Genomic DNA, 21404 nt, shown 5'->3' on the forward strand with positions numbered 1-21404 from the left:
GGCAGAATGAAGTATGACAAGAGATACATGTGAAAAAGACCTGTCACTTGCTCAGATAAAATGAAATTTAAATACCTTGTAAAAGAAAATAAAGAATCCCTGAATTCCCCTGATTCTACCGCTTTTTTCCGTTTTACGCTGCGTCGATCCATTGCAGAGATATTCACATGTGTTGCTTTTGGAACTCTGTATGTGAAATTTCTGTAGGCAGGCCAACAGAGGTGTTTCTTCAGAGTCGTCTCTGGGGGCGTACACTTTCACCCTTTCTTCCCAGACTCCACCAATCACAGCAGGGCAGCGTCTGAGTAGTGGATCAGCTGCCAAGCTGTGATTGGTAACCTTGTCTTGGAGGGGAGAGGGTTCAAAGAACACGCCCCCCGAGAAGACTCTGCTGAAATGCCCAGTGTATTATGAGCAGAGACTTCACATACTGCTCTCTAAAAGCAACAAATGTGAATATCTCCGCAATGGAGCGACGTTGTGAAAAACGGAAAAGAGCGACAGAATCGGAACAGCTTGATGATTTTAACGAGGTACATAGCTCATTTTTTTTAAATTAACAGGTTCTTTTAAATGAATAACCAGCAGAGAAATGCATGAACGTCTTTGGGTTCCTAAAAGCAAGTGCTGCTTCTTATGAGTCGCTTTACGATCTGACTCGAAGAGTAAGGTCAAAAGTGTAGAACATCTCAATTATGCCCTCATGGGACTTATTGGAAGGAGGCGTCTATGATTGAGATACATGAAAGTCGTTATTATACCTGTTCTTGTGTATTACGTATGACATTGTCGACAGGCCTTTTGTATAAAATCCAGCCTGGCGGTAAGCTGGGGGATAAATCACATGCAGGAAACGCTTGGGCAGCGTAATCGTGCGCCATGTATATAAAACAAATATGGAAATGACTGCATTATGCTCATCAGCAGTGCACCAGATGCTAGCAGCCGAGGTAAGAAATACTGAAGAAAATCCCTGTATGCCTATGGTGGTAATGGGATTAGAGCGGAGTCAGCCCGATAGTGGATGGAAACTGATCACCTTGTACTTTGCATGTTTTACCATTGTGATATATACTTACCCACCGGTGTCGCTCATTCTTATTAGGCTTGCAAGGTCAGTGGAGCGACGGACACGTGAGATTTCTCTGCTGCTGCATGACTGTCTAATGATGGTTCTTTCAGGTGCATGGTACATATCTGCATTGTCACTGGAAGCCTTGCAGTACGCCTCAGACACTGTTGTCATCTAGTCATGCAATATTTTCACCAGTTTCTATCTACTTTACATAAACGAGCAGTTTCTCACAAGTATAACCTAAAGGAATTATCTAAACAAAATAGAGCAGAACCTCAGGGGCTGGGCCTGGCACAACCAGTGTCTACACTTTGCTCCGCCCCCGCAGATCCTGCAGAAGGCTATCTGTTTTATCTTGAGTTTAATTACCTAGAAGACTTCCTTTGTCATCTGAAGGGTCACATGACCAGTTTGCAGGAGTTTATGACTTGATTATGGGCAGACAACAAGGAACAAAGAAGTGTGGATTCTAATGTTTTTTTTATTCATTGTGGTCATGGGACTTTTTTCAAAGGGAATCCTTTATGGTAATATGAGCAAATCTGTCATCTGATGGTCTCCTTTTTTATTACACCATATATATGGTGCCCTAACAGGAATTTTAATCGGAGCATGAAGTGTTAACCAAAGTACAGGGTAGTAAGTAAAAGAGAACCGACTGATATCCCCCCATATTATACATTTATGGCCTAGGCAGAGAATGTTTCCATAACTGGGCCCATCATTGTGGTAGGGCCACTGACTAATGAAACGTTTGCAGTTTCAGTCACAAAATTTCACACTGATATTTGGCACTTTTTTGGATATTTACCCATTAAATAAATAGTCTATTGATTTCAGTTGTGTAATGCCTCACTTCACCTGCGGAGGTGCTGCAGGGAAACTGATCACTAGTTCACTAGGAGCCAATAGCTGATTGCTGGAGGTCCTAGGAGTAGGATATCCTACGATCCCGTTTTCATTGCTGGGCCTTTCCAACAGGAAGGCCTTATCTAAATTCACAGAACACGTTTCAAATGTGAGAATATTGTTTTTGGCAGGAAATTGTTGATCGGGGAACAGCTTGTCTTAGGGTTCCTGATGATCTGGGTGTGTATAGGACTCATTGTAATGTCTATTTCAGGGTGAGGAGCTACTCATCTATTATTGGGGCATCTTATATACGGTCTAATATAAAGTGATCTGTCTAATTAAATAGATTCATACTTTCTAACTTTAAAGGGAATTGTCCTCGATGATGAAATAATGGCTATCTGCTTCCATAATCACCCGACCATGGGTCATTGTGCCTGGCATTGAATTACATATGGCTAAGATGCAAAACCACACAAAACCTGATCAAAGGATGTGGTGCTATGTTTGAATGCAAGCAGCTATATTTTTTTTGATCATGTGCAACCCCTTTAAGTATATTATAAACATTAACATGATCATTATTCGAGATAGAATGAGCAACGCATGAAAAACACATTGCAGCACATTGACCGTGCATGGGCTGCATGCGGCGGATCCAAGGTCATCAGGAATGCCCAATCCCACCAGCTAAGTTCATTCTCGTATTTGGCCATATTTATTTTCAAAAGTTTGTGCACCCCAGGTATTGAGGCGGCTCAGTGTAGATTCAGCCTTTGTTAATATGAACACACAGTTCTGGATGATAATCGTGTGGATGGGGGACGGGGGTCTGCGAAACTGATCATTGGGGTGAGATGTGAGTCTGGTAAGCTGTGATTATTGGGGGGGTCTGGTAAACTGTGATTATTGGGGGGGGTCTGGTAAGCTGTGATTATTGGGGGAGGTCTGGTAAGCTGTGATTATTGGGGGATCTGGTAAGCTGTGATTATTGGGGGGGGTCTGGTAAGCTGTGATTATTGGAGGGGTCTGGTAAGCTGTGATTATTGGGGGAGGTCTGGTAAGCTGTGATTATTGGGGGATCTGGTAAGCTGTGATTATTGGGGGGGGGGGGGGTCTGGTAAGCTGTGATTATTGGAGGGATCTGGTAAGCTGTGATTACTGGGGGGGTCTGGTAAGCTGTGATTATTGCGGGGAGGTCTGGTAAGCTGTGATTATTGTGGGGAGGTCTGGTAAGCTGTGATAATTGGCGGGAGTCTGGGAAGTTGTGATTATTGGGGGGGTGGTCTGGTAAGCTGTAATTGGGGGGAGGTCTGGTAAGCTGTGATTATTGGAGGGGTCTGGTAAGCTGTAATTGGGGGGAGGTCTGGTAAGCTGTGATTATTGGGGGGAGGTCTGGTAAGCTGTGATTATTGGCGGGAGTCTGGGAAGTTGTGATTATTGGGGGGGTGGTCTGGTAAGCTGTGATTATTGGGGGGTCTAGTAAGCTGTGATTATTGGGGGGTCTAGTAAGCTGTAATTGTTGGGGGGGTCTGGTTAGCTGTGATTATTGTCTGGAGTCTGGGAAGTAGTGATTATTGGTGGGGAGTTTGGCAAATTGTGATGTTAGCAGTCCTAAGCATTATTTGGCTTATGTTTTCCCATTATTTTTGGCTCAGCCGCTTGCAGCCATTCTACATATGTTCTACGTCTCTATCGACTGACTTGTAAACTGATGAAGTGTCTTAAATTGAGTCTTGTAGACGGTGATGACCTCGGGGCCCTACAATACTGAGACACAGCTGAACATCTCAGCATTGCGCAGAATCCTCCCCATCTTCTCTATAGATATGTGAGGCCGCATCTGCTGCCCTCTTTTGGTAGGATGCAGGAACTACAGTTGGTATATTTGTGTTTCGGCTCCTATAATGATAATTACGCAGATAAACTATCAGAAAGGATCACAGAGGGAAGTGAGATCTATTTAATGATGTATATAGATTGTATTGTGACATCTGGCGACAGATCCACTTTTAATATCATGGTATTTTCTGCTGATTTCTTAATTGCTCCCTCTACTGGCTGAGGTTTGATATTTTACGGCTTTTCCACCTGTTGCAAAACTATAATCTCCAGCATGCCATTACATCTTCAGGCTGTCGGGGTGTGATGGGAGCTGCAGGATTACAAGAGGGAGTCGTAGCACGATTAGCAGATATATAATGGTCTGCAGATTGGATCTCAAGTCCTATAACCTCTAATTGCAGAAGACTCGGGGGCCAAGGTCTATAAGCAAGAATGAACCGCAGCTCAGGAGTATAATACAGGATGTATCTCAGGATCAGTAATGTAATGTATATACACAGTGATTGCACCAGCAGAATAGTGAGTGCAGCTCTGGGGTATAATACAGGAGGTAACACAGGATCAGTAATGTAATGTATTTACACAGTGACTGCACCAGCAGAATAGTGAGTGCAGCTCTGGAATATAATACAGGAGGTAACACAGGATCAGTAATGTAATGTATGTACACAGTGACTACACCAGCAAAATAGTGAGTGCAGCTGTTAGTGGATATAATACAGGTTGAGAGACTTTGTCCTTCATTCATTCAACTTTGGTTGCGTTAAAAACTCTGCTACATATACAAACTTTCTGTTTATACTCTGGTTATGGCTTGCGGTGAAAGGTTTCTGATGGCGGCATGCAGACGAGTCTTTATTCATGAGCATTGTCATCTTAATCTCTGCTGCAAGGTCATTTACTAAATGGAGACCTGTGGCGAGCTTCCTGACACAGGGGAGCGATGAAGACGTAACATGATCACAGCCCGGCCATGAAGTACAACTTGGGTTACAGCGAGAGGGCAAACTGTGCGTAACCGGAGGAGCAATCTCAACACTTCACATTACAGAGGAAGAAAGCGAAAGACCGGGAGGGTTTTGCTAAAGTAAAGTGGGTTATAATTGCATTTTTGGGGGCCACAAATCACTCGTGGTCCCTCATTTCTATATGTATATGTGGTGTATAAATTATATAGATGAATAAAGTGGGACAGAAACCTGTAATGTCTGGAACAGATGGGTGAAACCACACCCCATATTGGGTGATTTACTCCATTTCTGGTTGTTTTGGGGTGATCCTGGGCGATGGGAATGAAAAGCCCCATGTTTGCATTCCTTAAGTTATGTGACGCCATCTCAACCTTCCCAGAAACGACCACTTTGGAGCCCATTGGTATATGTGCAGCCCCCATTACGGTCCCATTTTTGCAAGACAATAGGCAAAACATAGGATACATTTTTAAGTGGCTAGCTTGACTGGGTCCCATCCTTTAGTACCTTGGCCAGCCCCCAAATCAACTTGTGTCTTTTTTTAATCAAAACAGACATGGTGCCATTCATCCTGTTCCTCCTTATGCATGAATAGAACCCTAGAATCGCAGACAGTCACTTAGAACAGGCGACCATAGGCCATGAGGTCCCATCAAACTAATATAAAATGGATTTCTAAAGCTCTGTAAAATAAAATGGCACACTACATAAGTATATGTCAGGTGCCACCATTTTTGAAGGCAGAGGAGCGTATTCTATGTTCATTCGCACATTGTTGATATGACCTGCAATGCGTCCCTCTGTAGAAGCATCCCTGCAGAGGAGTGTGATGAGGTGCAGCGTAGTTATGGCTGCCGCCGCCTCGCTCGCTCTTGTGCAATCTGGTGCCATTCATACTTAATGTGCTCTGTGAGCTGGGAAGCCTCTTAGAAGAGTTTTAAGCGCTAAGGAGCTTTGAAGGCTGCGGCGCAGCGGAATATGCAGCTCGCTCTGCGAATCAGTCGCCAGATTCCTACTATTCCAGCTGCATTAACCCTTCTGTGACATCTCTCCCTGCCAGCTGTGCCCATTAAGTGCCATCAATCCTCTAGCAAGACCATTGCAAAAGTCATGAACCCCCCTCATCAATTTACATGAACGCACGTTAATTTGATTGATTCTCCCCCCCCCCCTTTTTTTTTTTTTTACTCCCCAGGTTATGTCCAGTATTGCATCTTACACTTGGTCACTTTAATGAAGCTCAGCTGCAATACTGGCCACAACCTGTGGGCTACGGTGGCGCTATTTTTTTTTTTATTTTTTTTATGAAAGTGGAAATGTTTTTCGAATCCTTTAGGCTAGGTTCACATGCTGCGTTTTTTTGCTGAGGTTTTTTAACTTTTTGTAGGCAAAACTTGCCATCTTGGCAGTAAAGAAGCTGCTTACTAAAAGCAGGTTTTGCTGCTTTTTTTTGAAATTTTTGCTTCGTTATTTTCTGTTCAGGTACCTTTCCCGCTCATGCATGCTGATAAAGCTTAGTGCCCCCCCCCCCCCCTAAAAAAAAAACAAACAAACAAAAAACAAAACATTATGCAACTTCCTGAGTTTTCTGCAACAAAACCTGATAACCTGTGGGGGGGTTTTTTGCTGAGTTTTTGCACTTACTCATTGCTCTTTATGGGTTTCTATTGCTTTCTGTGGAATTCTTACAGTTGGGGGCACAATAATTGCCTTTCCCTGGCAACTCGCACTATGCCACTGCTGTAATTAGACCTTTTTTCCCCAAACATAACCTAAAATATCAAAAACATTGACCCCACAAAACTCTGTATTGTAGATAAGCACCAAAATGCAAGCATGCATATAGATTCATAGACTGAGGTGTCTGAATATACAGGTGTGAATGGTCCCTGGGTCATTCATTCCTGTATTTTTATCAAAATTGTCTCCCAGAAATATTGTCTTTGTGGCCCATAGCAACCAATCACAGCGCAGCTTTCATTTTAGCAGAGCCTTTTAAAAAATAACTCGAGTTCTGATTGGTTGCTAGGGGCAATAGATGTGTTTACAAAATGAGGCCTATAAAGCCTAGGTGGTGGTATCATATGAAGTAGTGCCCAAATAACGGTCGTACAGTACTGACACCCCTTATACACTGCAAAGTAAATATATTTCTCACACCATATAGTGCAAACGTGTAAGACCGCAATGGGGGTCACAAGTCGTGGGTGCCGGGCGTAGCATATTTACGTGATTTTGGATCATGGCTCTGGAAATTGTGGAATATTTTGAGGTCTCTGTGGTGGAAGGAGCCATTCTTGTATTATAAATGAAATGATTAGCAATTTTTTCTTTTTGCTGGGGGGACGGTGAGGTCGCCGGCTCTCGGAGGGGAGTTCCTACGCTGTAAAGAGTGTAATTACCAGCAAGCGATTCGAGAATAAAAATAGCAGCTTTGGAGTGTGGGATTATGAAGATTCGGCAGCTGACGGGACTGTGGGCTTTCAATAGAGTGAAATCTAATGAGAATTGTGCCGGGTCGTCTCCTGCGTTTCGGTGATAACCGTGGCGCTTGTCTATTTGTTTTAGGGGGGTAGGATGGGGATATGGAGACGGGCTCTTATCGAGGGAGGCACAAGCCGCGGGCGGCAGCGCTGTCGCTTGTAATTTGCTCCCCAACCAAAGCGAGTAATTAATTGTACAAAGCGCGGCGAAGTCTGCAGATGAGAAGGGAGCGGGAACAGCTGGGGATCATCCCTCCAAAGCATAGAATGAATTTCCGGAAAAAGTAGAAGAATTTGGATTAGGCGGCGGAGAGAACGCGGGGCGATACAATGCTGCCGGATTTCTGAGGGCGGCGAGAAGATTGTGCATGAGTTGTGAATTTCGGGACGTAAGGCGGCCACACACATTGGATGAGTGTCAACTGAACCCAATGATTTGGACGGATCGACCACGTTTATGAGGGGCCTCCTGACGGCAAATTTTCTCAGAGGGGAAAGGAAATTACTCCCCTCTCATTTGGGACACCAGTAATAGCCACAGGCCGAACACTTTTTTTGACCCGCCGCTATCTGAAGTGTTTTACTCGCCGTTAATTACCCATAAGAGAAGATGGCTGTCAAAAGTGTACCTGGGTGCCTCCTAAACCTCACACGTCAGATGATGTCTGGAAGATGTAGCTTAATTTTCAGTTTTCACTCCATCCTTTTATTCTCCTTGGGGGTAAGCCGTCGGCAGCTGTATCAAATGGAGATTTACTCTCCACTTCCAAAATTGAGTACATGCACCCTCTGCTGAGCCGAGCATACACGAGTAAGGACAAGTTGGAAATGACGGCCTTATCTAATGTGGATGGGATCGGAATGGTGGGTTACGTCATGACCACTCATTTCTTCTGTAGGCAGATTGTGGCCGGCAGAGGTGTCTGGCCGTGGCTTACCCACCCCCCATTAAGAACCCCTGCACGCTTGTACATCGAGCATATGGGGTGTCGGGAAGAATGACAGTACAATCATGGCCATTTGTCCTGCAAATTTTAGCACAGGAAGTAGCTTTCTGATCTACACCACTTCCCGTCAGCCACGTAACTCTTAATAGGGCTGTTTTCTCTGTCACATGGAAATCTAGTGAGTGCACCCCTTTTTATCATCCGTTCCTACTGGCAGCCAATCATAGTGCAAGGACCCTTGCAATCTGCAAAATACTGGATATACTGAGGGGTGTCTATAAAATAATTTAAATGTTCCTGTGGGTCAAATAGGAGGAAAATTGTAGAAGTCACTTTAAAAATTTCTAGGGATTGGACTCTACAATGACAAATCACAGGCGCGTTGTCACACTTGCATCGATACGCCCGCAGAAATTGACCTGATATCATTGCTATGGGCCCCTTCTTTTTCCGGATCAGCCAAGGTCTCGGAAGTCATTCAGTCACTGATCATGAAGTTGTTCGCCTTTTGAGGACAATTATTTTTCTCTTTTACTTAAATGCATATATTTGGGGCTAAAAATCATTTTTGCAATTGGGTTTCATTAAAAATTCTGCGATCTTGGCCTTCTACAGCCTCTGTGTTGCACGGTCTATTGCTGGCTGCAGGATGAGGTATCTGAGAGTCCATCAGTGAGCTCTTTCACATTGAATGAATGCACAGTTTATAACTCTTTATCTGTTTTTTTTTCTGAGCTCCTCTCAGCTGATTTATGACCGTAGATCATCAGTTTGAATGTGTAGGGAAACAAAGAGCCTGTAAAAGCCAAATGGAGCAAAATGTTTAATATAGCCTGTGCAGACACGGGGCTTTCCTTTCCCCGTGGGCGTAATACTACTCAGACAACACAGGGTGAGGGTAAAACAGTGTGGAGATACTTTATTGAATCACAAAACAGGCAAGTAACACATAGAACACACCATATGCAAAATAAGTTAATCGTGCGGCACTGCCTCTGTGCTTATAGCTGTCTCCAGAAGGCGCAACCCGATTTGGGTGCTTCGCAAATGGCTATGTCAACTCGGTGTTTTTCTCAACTTCGGGTGCTCCTCAGAAAATTAGTCATGAACACATAGAACAGTACCAGAAAAGTACCCAAAATGGTGCAAAATTAGAGTCTCACCCTTCCGCTGACTTGCCGGGGTAAGAGCAGTTGTGACTTAGGAGCTTCCAGGGCCGACTACCCCACCTGTGGCACGCACACAGAGAGGAGGTAACGACAAGCTTAAGAAGCTGACAGTCCATTGAGGTACAAGGCCAGGTGACCGGAGGGTTACAACCTAGCTTCTCCGAACATCTCCATGGAGCCAGGTGACCGGTGGGTCCAAATCCTGACTACCCCAAACGTATCCAAGTTTCAGTGATGGTCAGGGGAGCAGATCTGTACTCTTCCTGCTTGGGCAGTGGCCCCCTAAGCATGATGTAGAATGTCAGATCTGTGTCCCTCGGGATGGAGCCATGATGTCTTGGCTCCTGTCTTGTAGAGTGTTCCCGGCTGTGGTTTTGTAAAGAGTCTCTGGTTCTTTGGCTCTCTTGGATGTTTGGAGGTGTGCATATGGAGGTATCTGCTACAGAGATGCATATATCCCATTTTTATAGTTGACAACTGTCCTTCAAGCCAGCTGGCATCCAGAGGTATAGGGGTAGAACGGAGACCAGATCAACTCACATTGTTTGTTTATAGTTTATTCTTCAGTGTTTGCAAGTCAACAAACTGTATGGCCTGATATAATGTATAATCAACATATATATAACAGTCAATGACTCCTGGCTTACTGAAAATAGACGTCTGGTAAATTAAGATAAAATGCGGTGTCGTTACATAACCCAGTTGTAAAAATGGGTTTTAATCCCAACTAAGTGCATTTAAGGTAAAAAAAAACACTAGTCCCCAAAGTTGGACAAACCTTTGTTTGGCATAACCTTCATAATAGCTTGATAACATTTACGTCAAAGAGGCAGTCCTGGTATGTAAACGGAGTCGCATCACCTCCTTTTTTTTTTTTTTTTTTTAACTTTTATCCTTCGGTCTTAGATCCCTTTAACCACTTTTCTGCTGGACCTTTTCTTGGTTACACATTTTATTGAGGTGATAGAGGGGTTACTATAACTGGGATGTGTTGTAGGATCCCCCTCCTCCTCTTCTTCGTCATTCCTTGGTGAAATATTCATGGTTCTCGCTGCTACTTGTGCAAATTTCATTGCGCTTGTGACTACATTTCTTCAGATTAATTTCTGAATGCGGTCGTTGATAAAACATCCTGCGCAGCGGCCGACTGCGAATGCAGCGCCTCTTGTTTTAAATGCAAATTGTGTCGTATCCGGGGGTGGATATATTTATCTATTTATTACTAGCGAGGAATACTTACAAGTCTGTTTAACCCATCTGCTTCCTGCTCACGTCTCTGTATTAGAACAACCAACTCCAAAATCCTGCCTTTTGTCCCTGAGCTGAAACTAGTGATGGCTCTGGCCTCCGGGCTCGACAGGGCGGCATCTCTGGCCCTTGGCGGGGTGGCGCGGCTGGGCCTCTGTGGCGGGGCGGCGCGGCTGGGCCTCTGTGGCGGGGCGGCGCTTCTGGGCCTCGGGTGGCATGTCTGGTGATGGCTGTGGCCTCTGGGCTCGGCGGGGGACCTCGGTGGTATCACAGATTTGGCACGGTGTCTCGGAACCCCGGAGCTCTACTCCTGCACCGTCATCTCTCCATTTCTGGCATCTTCGTTTTTTCTCTGCTGTTTTACGTTCTCTCACGGGGACGTCTCACCAGCAGATGCCGCTTTCTTGGGAACTCAACGCTTCAAATATTTTATTGTACCTGGTATATTTTTAGATTTCTGTAAAATGTATGCAAAATATGAAATACCTTTAAGGAAAACAAGTAAAAGCTGCCTAGATACAATCGCTCGTAATTTTCCTTTCTCAGCATGGGAAACACATTTTGAAGAAGTGAGGAAAAAAAAAACAGTTCTCCTTTCCAAGAAGCTTTTGTAGTGGGGGCTTCAAATTTTTGAATAAAAAATCAACTAAGTTGTTAAACATGTTTTTATAATTTAATGCAATTCCCTGCTGTCTGCTCCAATGGTTCTGAAGCGGGAAGCACAGAGTATTTCAGGAGCGGCTATACCAGTCAGGTGCATAAGTACACTATTTAGGTTGGCAGTGAAGAGTGACAGCAGCTACGACCGCGCTTTGTACATGTTCTGATTCTCTGTGCCTGACCTCCCAGCTGCCGGGTCATGCAGGGTTATTGGTTGGAGAGCAACAGACTGGGGATCATTTCCCTAAAAGCTAATGTGATACCCGTGTACATTCTGCTACTCTAAAATCCAAGAGGTTTTTTTGACCACCTTTTACCCTCTTATAACCTCTTTTTACTTTTCTTAAGCTGCCCATGTATTATTGACCTGTCTACTGGGCGACATGACTTCTCCGGAGCTACCCATAGATTCTGGAATGCTCTACCCTACTGTGACTTCTCCTGAGCTTCCCATGTATTCTCCACCTCTCTATTGGACTATGTGACTGCTCCTGAGCGGCCCATCTATTCACGACCTCTCTATTGGACTACGTGACTTCTCCTGAGCTGCCCATCTATTCTCGACCTCTCTATTGGGCGACGTGACTTTTCTCCTGAGCGGCCCATCTATTCTCGACCTCTCTATTGGGCGACGTGACTTTTCTCCTGAGCGGCCCATCTATTCTCGACCTCTCTATTGGACTACGTGACTTCTCCTGAGCTGCCCATGTATTCACGACCTCTCTATTGGACTACATGACTTCTCCTGAGCTGCTCATGTATTCTCGACCTCTCTATTGGACTACGTGACTTCTCCTGAGCTGCTCATGTATTCTCGACCTCTCTATTGGACTACGTGACCTCCTGAGCTGCCCATATATTCTCGACCTCTCTATTGGGCGATGTGACTTTTCTCCTGAGCTGCCCATGTATTCACGACCTCTCTATTGGACTACATGACTTCTCCTGAGCTGCTCATGTATTCTCGACCTCTCTATTAAGCGACGTGACTTCTCCTGAGCTGCCCATGTATTCTCGACCTCTCTATTGGACTTCGTGACTTCTCCTGAGCTGCTCATGTATTCTCGACCTCTGTTGGAATACGTGACTTCTCCTGAGCTGCCCATCTATTCTCGACCTCTCTATTGGACTACGTGACTTCTCCTGAGCTGCCCATCTATTCTCGACCTCTCTATTGGACTACGTGACTTCTCCTGAGCTGCCCATGTATTCTCGACCTCTCTATTGGACTACGTGACTTCTCCTGAGCTGCCCATGTATTCACGACCTCTCTATTGGACTACGTGACTTTTCTCCTGAGCTGCCCATGTATTCACGACCTCTCTATTGGACTGCATGACTTCTCCTGAGCGGCCCATCTATTCTCGACCTCTCTATTGGACTACGTGACTTCTCCTGAGCTGCTCATGTATTCTCGACCTCTCTATTGGACTACGTGACCTCCTGAGCTGCCCATATATTCTCGACCTCTCTATTGGGCAATGTGACTTTTCTCCTGAGCTGCCCATGTATTCACGACCTCTCTATTGGACTACGTGACTTCTCCTGAGCTGCCCATCTATTCTCGACCTCTCTATTGGGCGATGTGACTTTTCTCCTGAGCTGCTCATGTATTCCCGACCTCTCTATTGGACTACGCGGCTTCTCCTGAGCTGCCCATCTATTCTCGACCTCTCTATTGGGCGACGTGACTTCTCCTGAGCTGCTCATGTATTCTCGACCTCTCTATTGGACCACGTGACTTCTCCTGAGCTGCTCAAGTATTCTCGACCTCTCTATTAAGCGACGTGACTTCTCCTGAGCTGCCCATGTATTCTCGACCTCTCTATTGGACTTCGTGACTTCTCCTGAGCTGCTCATGTATTCTCGACCTCTGTTGGAATACGTGACTTCTCCTGAGCTGCCCATCTATTCTCGACCTCTCTATTGGACCACGTGACTTCTCCTGAGCTGCTCAAGTATTCTCGACCTCTCTATTAAGCGACGTGACTTCTCCTGAGCTACCCATGTATTCTCGACCTCTCTATTGGACTTCGTGACTTCTCCTGAGCTGCTCATGTATTCTCGACCTCTGTTGGAATACGTGACTTCTCCTGAGCTGCCCATCTATTCTCGACCTCTCTATTGGACTACGTGACTTCTCCTGAGCTGCCCATCTATTCTCGACCTCTCTATTGGACTACGTGACTTCTCCTGAGCTGCCCATGTATTCTCGACCTCTCTATTGGACTACGTCACTTCTCCTGAGCTGCTCATGTATTCTCGACCTCTCTATTGGACTTACGTGACTTCTCCTGAGCTGCTCATGTATTCTCGACCTCTCTATTGGACTATGTGACTTCTCCTGAGCTGCCCATCTATTCTCGACCTCTCTATTGGACTATGTGACTTCTCCTGAGCTGCTCATGTATTCTCGACCTCTCTATTGGGCGATGTGACTTTTCTCCTGAGCTGCCCATCTATTCTCGACCTCTCTATTGGGCGATGTGACTTCTCCTGAGCTGCCCATGTATTCACGACCTCTCTATTGGACTACGTGACTTCTCCTGAGCTGCCCATCTATTCTCGACCTCTCTATTGGACTAGGTGACTTCTCCTGAGCTGCTCATGTATTCTCGACCTCTCTATTGGACTACGCGGCTTCTCCTGAGCTGCCCATCTATTCTCGACCTCTCTATTGGACTAGGTGACTTCTCCTGAGCTGCTCATGTATTCTCGACCTCTCTATTGGACTACGTGACTTCTCCTGAGCTGCTCATGTATTCTCGACCTCTCTATTAAGCGACGTGACTTCTCCTGAGCTGCCCATGTATTCTCGACCTCTCTATTGGACTACGTGACTTCTCCTGAGCTGCCCATGTATTCTCGACCTCTCTATTGGACTACGTGACTTCTCCTGGGCTGCTCATGTATTCTCGACCTCTCTATTGGACTACGTGACTTCTGAGCTGCCCATCTATTCTCGACCTCTCTATTGGACTACGTGACTTCTCCTGAGCTGCCCATGTATTCTCGACCTCTCTATTGGACTTCGTGACTTCTCCTGAGCTGCTCATGTATTCTCGACCTCTCTATTGGACTATGTGACGTCTCCTGAGCTGCCCATGTATTCTCGACCTCTCTATTGGACTACGTGACTTCTCCTGGGCTGCTCATGTATTCTCGACCTCTCTATTGGACTACGTGACTTCTCCTGAGCTGCTCATGTAATCTCTACCTCTCTATTGGACTACTTGACTTCTCCTGAGCTGCTCATGTATTTTCGACCTCTCTATTGGACTACGTGACTTCTCCTGAGCTGCCCATGTATTCTCGACCTCTCTATTGGACTACGTGACTTCTCCTGAGCTGCTCATGTATTCTGATCTAGAATTTTCCTTTAACTTTTAAGTTTTATTGCCATTTTTACGCCATTTTCAGAGGTCCTTAATAGGGCTTGCCTGATGGCTGTTTAAATACAGCCTTTAGAGTATGGTTTCCATGCTGGCAGTGGTGTTGTGGCAGGAAGAACTATCAGATAGGAAGTCTTTGTTTACTTTCTTACTCAGAAATATTACTCCTAAACCTTGAGACATGACTTGCTGCAGTTTGTGATCAAGAAGATGGGATTTTACGCTTATAGGACTTCTCTTACGCTGCACATATTTTCTGGATTGCTCTTTCTTATATTTTGCTTCCCAGATTCTTTGGACAATTTCATGATTTGATCCCCATCCTTATATACCGTACTATTTTTTTTTTTTTAATTGACAGACTTCCATAAAATCTTATCTCTTTCCTATTCGTTCTTCGCCTAATTTCTGCAAACCCCACTTCTGCACCTGTCCTCCTGTCCTCAGTTCGCTTCCCCTCCATTATATAATCTTAACTCTGCCCATTGACATAAGGCAGGTCGCTGCCCACCCTGGTACTGCCCAGCTCAGTGCCAGCTCGTTAAAGACTTTAGGAGAGCCAGTAATTAAAGTTTTGTTATAATGACACCTTGTGTGTTGACCCGTGTGATTAGTGGGGGAAGGATAAATGCTGCTTACTGTATCTCTGCCAGGACATCGCTGATCTCTGCCGGGATGAGTTTAAAGGGATTATAGAGGTAAAACATGACGGCCGCTTATATAGTCCTTGTATCTGGAAACCAGCTAGTGTCACATAATATAGTCCTCTCTTTAAAGGTGTCGTTTACTGTCATTCTATATTTTGATATTAAAGGGATACTCTGGTAAGAATATTCCTCCCTTATCTAGAGGTTATCTCGTATCCTGTGGATAGGTAATATATTTGCATGCATTTTGGGGTAAAAATAATTTGTGATTTTTTATTTTTTTTTAATTCCTTTTCATTACAAATTTTGCACCGTTTTGACTTATCCTTGCTTTGCTTCCCTGCACTTTAACAATCTCCCAGAAGGAGCTCACTGATAAATTCTCAGTTAACTCCTTCTGCAGCCAACAAACGGTGCCACATTTTTAATGAATCCAAATTGGAAGAATATTTTTTTAGCTCCAAATACCTGCATTTTAATGTTAAAAAAACCCCAATAATATGCTTTCACCAGTGATCATGAAAATGAGGGACCCATGTTGCCTGTTTGCATGGAGCGGAGCCCACATGCCGTTTCGTGACACCATTGACAAATATAAGTGGAAGCAGAAAAGAATATCTTTTTATGGAAGAAAAGAGAAATGAGGGGGAAAATATAAGGTGCCCAACCCTACCCAGATGCGGGGACATAAAATTTCCTCCAAAAAATGGCGGTCTCCACTGGGCAGGTAGCGCTCTGTATACTAGAGCATCGCTGGTAGACACTTGTAGGACACTGACACCTGGTGGCCAGAAGTGGAACAATCCCCTAAAGTAATAACCTAAATCAGTGGCTGTGTCCCCGTATAGTGGGGTGGGACTGCCGGGCTTACTTTACCAGTGCAATTTCGATCTCATCTGGGTATACATGTGGCAATGAATGACATTTATATGACCTGCTTAGTGAGAATGACGCAGCGTCTGCCTCCTCTTTAGAGTAGGATCATATACCTTCCATCTTGTAAAATGCGGACTCGCAAAACATCAATGGTGGTCAATCATAGTGGTACTCCTAGCACCACCTTTTTGTCCTTGGGTTATGTCTGTTAATGCAATACCAGGTTTGACCTTGTAGAAAAAAGTGGCGCTCTTTCCGGGCATGGAAGAAAAAAATGGCATTAAGAACTCTTTTTAGTGATCGCTATGAAGGTTAAAACATGATGAGTTGTCATGGACGAGGCCCATGGGTGCTGGGTTTTGTACACAGCCCGGTAGCGTTAAACAAGGGCGAGAAGACGCATGAATTCTTCCCAGCTTGTCTCAATTCATTGCTGCTTACAGGATGGACGGTGCCCAGCAGGCAGCACCATGGACAGCAGTCCAAGCCGGGCCTCCCGTAATGCTGACCGCCATGGGGGTGACAGCTGCACTGAGCGCACGGCGGTGATGAACCGTCAGCGCGGCTCCGTGCGACATGGTGTCCGTTCACACTTACATCTGGGATGTCTGTGCTTAATGGAGAAAAGGCAGGGTCTCACCGCCAGAGACCCTGCCCCGATCCACGTCAGGGATAACCTCTCCGTCTGTGAGAACCAAGGCTGTTATGTTCCTAAGTATCCAAAAAGTCCTGTTTAAGAGTCTCAATTTTACTTTAATTATGACCATTAATATGGTCACGGGGGTGTTCCCATTCACTGGATCTTTGTGCAGATTGTCGTAGGTGGTGGATAATTATTAGTAAAGTCCTTCAACTGTACATTAATAATGTGAAAACCGCTTCTGAATATCTAATTCCTCTGCTGAGATATAACGTTTTGAAATTGTAGGCCCGAAGCCTGAGGCTGCGCTACTGAGAGACTCTGTCAACATTTCCTGCCCTGATTTCTGTTAGGTGATGTGTTGTCGTACAGCCCTTGTGTGGGTCTATGTTGACACGTAGCAGCCACTATTAAAGTCTCGGGATCTAAACAAGACCCAATACTGCACCTGAAGTTGCCTCTCGGTGGTGCAGCCTTAGGCTTCGGGCCTGCAAATTCAATCAAGTATATCTCGGTTTAGGAGAAAGATATTAACAAATGGTTTTCACATTTCAAGTCTTTACTCAGGGGTCTTTTTTTTCAGGATACATGACTAGGGGGACTTGAGGAAAGACGTGACCGGTCCCAGCCTCGCTGTTTATAGAGCCCGCCCTTTCACCATGCTTTCCAGTCAGCCTGCGCTGAAAGGCAATCAGTCGGCTCCCGGCGCCTTCGCCTCTGCGCTCCAGTATCTCATTACAACCCGTATTGATTCTTCGTTCAGTTCCCCATCAACGCTTTTGTTTTCTATTCCGGGTGAAATAATTTAATTTTCTCCCAGTGTGATCCCGACTTTCAATACCGACGGCCTGATCTTCACGCCGCAGATACCCCACCATTAACTATCCCTCCACAAATTAATCCCAGCTTTTCTCCTCTGGTTCCGTTGCTTTGGTTTAATTTATGACGATGACTAAAGATGAAGCTTGAAATTCGCAGTTGTGATGGCAGCTGCAGGGACGATTATCTCGCGGTTGCACCTTTTTAATTAGGTTTAGGTAGATTTTCACACTGGGAAAAAAAAATGGCCGTCACCTCAGATTAGAAGGAGAGCGCAGGCAGATGTTAGATGGCGGCTGACACAGACCCGATCCACACGGTTCAACCATAATGTGACCCCACAGGACGAATATTGTGCACGGCCCGCCAGAGCCATCGAGGCCTGGACTCTAAGTTCTGTCATGGTGTCCCTGGTCTGTACAGTGTTAAGCTGGTGTCACATCCGCGTGATGTCAGGGCACAAGGTGGACACTGCCCAGCACACGGCCTCCACCATCTTGTCTTCTACCCATAGTGCACTCTGGTCCCATCTCTTCCCGGCTGTCCACATGATGGAAGACAGATTCGTCAGACCCACGAGACCTGCCCGTATAGCGGGAACGCCCCAAAAGGCCTGCCCATATAGCAGGAACGCCCCACAAGACCTGCCGTATACCGGGAACACCCCACAAGGCCTGCCGTATACCGGGAACACCCCACTAGAGCCGCCGTATACTGGGAACACCCCACAAGGCCTGCCGTATACCGGGAACACCCCACAAGACCTGCCGTATACCGGGAACACCCCACAAGACCTGCCGTATACCGGGAACACCCCACAAGACCTGCCGTATACCGGGAACACCCCACAAGGCCTGCCGTATACCGGGAACACCCCACTAGAGCCGCCGTATACTGGGAACACCCCACAAGACCTGCCGTATACCGGGAACACCCCACTAGAGCCGCCGTATACTGGGAACACCCCACTAGGCCTGCCGTATACCGGGAACGCCCCACAAGGCCTGCCGTATACCGGGAACGCCCCACAAGGCCTGCCCGTATAGCGGGAACGCCCCACAAGACCTGCCATATACCGGGAACACCCCACTAGAGCCGCCGTATACTGGGAACACCCCACAAGACCTGCCGTATACCGGGAAAGCCCCGAGGCCTGCCCATATAGTAGGGACTCCCCCCAAGGCCTGCCATTTTGGATATGACCCTTACACTTTCCTGCTTCCTTCTTCCAGAACGGATTGATCTCTTGCTGATAATGTCTCCCCCTCCTCACAGGCGCCATTGTCACCGGTCGGTAGCTTTTTATGTTCTGGCTGATGGCCACATATAAATGTTCCTGGAGATTAATACTTCATGTCCCATATTCCCAGTTCTGACCGTGCCTCCCCTGCTGGCTAATAACAGGGGACAATAGTTTCATGAACTTGTACAGCGGGTGCGGAGCAGTTTTTTGTATAGATGAGATTCTGGGACCCCCGTGTCTTTCATCCTCTGGTGGCAGGGCTTATTATGGAGGTTGTGGTTTAGAGTCCTGACTTTCCTTTTTTCTATGACTGTGAGGTTGTAAAGTAAATTTCCTGCTCCCCCCGGATCCTCCGGCTCGTGTCCCTGTCTGTAGTCGCGTCTTACAGGCACTGCGGGGCTTTTATCCTGGTGATGGATCGGGAAACGACAGCAGCGGGCACTTTATGGTCTTATAAATGGTGATCTGAGACTGACGACTATTGGCGGATCAGGACTTTACTACAGAAATGACTGGCAGCAGCCGCTCGTAGTGCAGAGTGTAGACAGGGGGCGCCAGTCCGGGGTAAGAGCCCTTCAGTCCTAGTCACTTAATGGGTCCTTATTGGATCTGATTCAGGGAAAGCGGGAAGAAAACTAGCATGGCCGCCCCCGATGGGTTGTCACCCCTCTTTATTTACAAATACACATGATGTCATATATTTACCATTCAGGGCTCCAGGAAAGCTGGGTGACAACTGCTTTGGGAGCTGTGCTGGCAGCCATACGGCTTGTTACAGAAGTATAGGATAATACAAGGTGACTTCATGTTTCCTAAATGGTAATTAAGCAGCTTCAGACGTGTCCTGCCCCTGCTCATCACTCACTAATAGTGAGACGCATGTCTGGGGCCAGAATTTGGCACATGGAGGGGTTAATTTGTACCTATTTAACCTCCATCAATCCAGGATGTGTGCAATGGGACCCTAAAAGCCAAATTTAATATGGGCCCGCTTGGTATATCATATAATTCTGGTTATATGCAGTCGTCACTATTGGGAGCTCACTGTATATGGATTTATACAGCCACCACTAGAGGGAGCTCATTGAATATGGGTTTATACAGCTACCACATCCATCCACCACTAGGGGGAGCTCCCTACATACATATTTATATAGTCACCACTAGGGGGAGCTCCCTACATACAGATTTATACAGCCACCACAAGGAGGAGCTCACTACGTACAGATTTATACATCCACCACTAGAGGGAGCTCATTGAATATGGGTTTATACAGCCACCACTAGTGGTTTTCACTGCATATGGATTTATACATCCACCACTAGGGGGAGCTCCCTACATACATATTTATATAGTCACCACTAGGGGGGAGCTCCCTACATACAGATTTATACAGCCACCACAAGGAGGAGCTCACTACGTACAGATTTATACATCCACCACTAGGGAGAGCTCACTGTATATGGATTTATACAGCCACCACTAGGGGGAACTCCCTACATACATAAGTTTACTACATATATATTTATACATCCACCACTAGAGGGAGCTCACTGAATACAGGTTTATATCGCCACCACTAGCGGTTTTCACTGCATATGGATTTATACAGCCACCACTAGGGGGAGCTCACTGCATATGGATTTATACAGCCACCACTAGGAGGAGCTCAGTACTTATGGATCTATATGATGTGTGCCCCCTAGTGGTAAGTGCAGGATGTATTGGAGGAAGTATCCCTGGGCCAGTCCACCTCCCTTCTCACAAACTTCTAGGCACCAGCATCTATTGAGCTGCAATCCGCCTCAATATGAGAAAGTCCAGTCATTAGAAGTCTGTCTTTGTGGCAGCCATCTGTGGAACATAAGAGTCAGACATGGCATCCGGACTGCCTGGGGTCACCCACCCGGCCGCCATCTCTCCCGGGCGGCTCTGAGGACCGCCCTTCCTTCAGCTTCTCTGCCAGACGAAGATGAAATTGAAATGTCTTCCAATTAAAGTCTTCAAAGTGTTTTTAATGAAGTGCTCGCTGTCATGGAAGGATGTGCAAGGGCTGGGAAATTGCCAGGAACTAAGGGTTTTTTTTTTTTTTGTGAAGCCGCCTGCGTAATTGAGACTGAATCCGATACATTAAGTGCCCACGTAGTGGTGCCCGGCTCCTGGCAGCTGGTGGCGTCTCTTCCTGCCAGCTGCGGAGTGGCTGTCACTGATCGCCTGGCGCTACAGTTGGAGGAGCCTTTATTGGGGGCATCATTCACAGGTCTCTCTTCTATCCATCTGTTATATCTGATCCTTGGAAAGCTGGGTGAGAACTCGTGTTGTCGTCGTCACCAGCTTTATGGCAAATTTAGATCTCCTATCCCTAATCATATTTACTTCTCAGGTGCCTGGGAAAGATGAGTAATAAGTCTGCTGTGTTTCTTTGCTCAAATCTGGCTGCAGAATGAGTTACCTGAGAATCCGTCAGTGAGCTCTTCAGATAACGCTGGTATCTCTTTTCATTGGTCCATTTTATTGGGCTTCTCTAAGCTGATTT

The 21404-nt window shown here is 46.0% G+C and overlaps 1 protein-coding gene across 3 annotated transcripts in view; it reads left to right on the forward strand.

Annotated features, from left to right (window-relative positions):
* Positions 1 to 21404, forward strand: part of PRKCB (protein kinase C beta) — a 137215-nt gene that overhangs the window by 62329 nt on the left and 53482 nt on the right. The window lies entirely within an intron of this gene.

Source organism: Ranitomeya variabilis, chromosome 7 (assembly GCF_051348905.1).
Source record: "Ranitomeya variabilis isolate aRanVar5 chromosome 7, aRanVar5.hap1, whole genome shotgun sequence".
Taxonomy (NCBI): Eukaryota; Metazoa; Chordata; class Amphibia; order Anura; family Dendrobatidae; genus Ranitomeya; species Ranitomeya variabilis.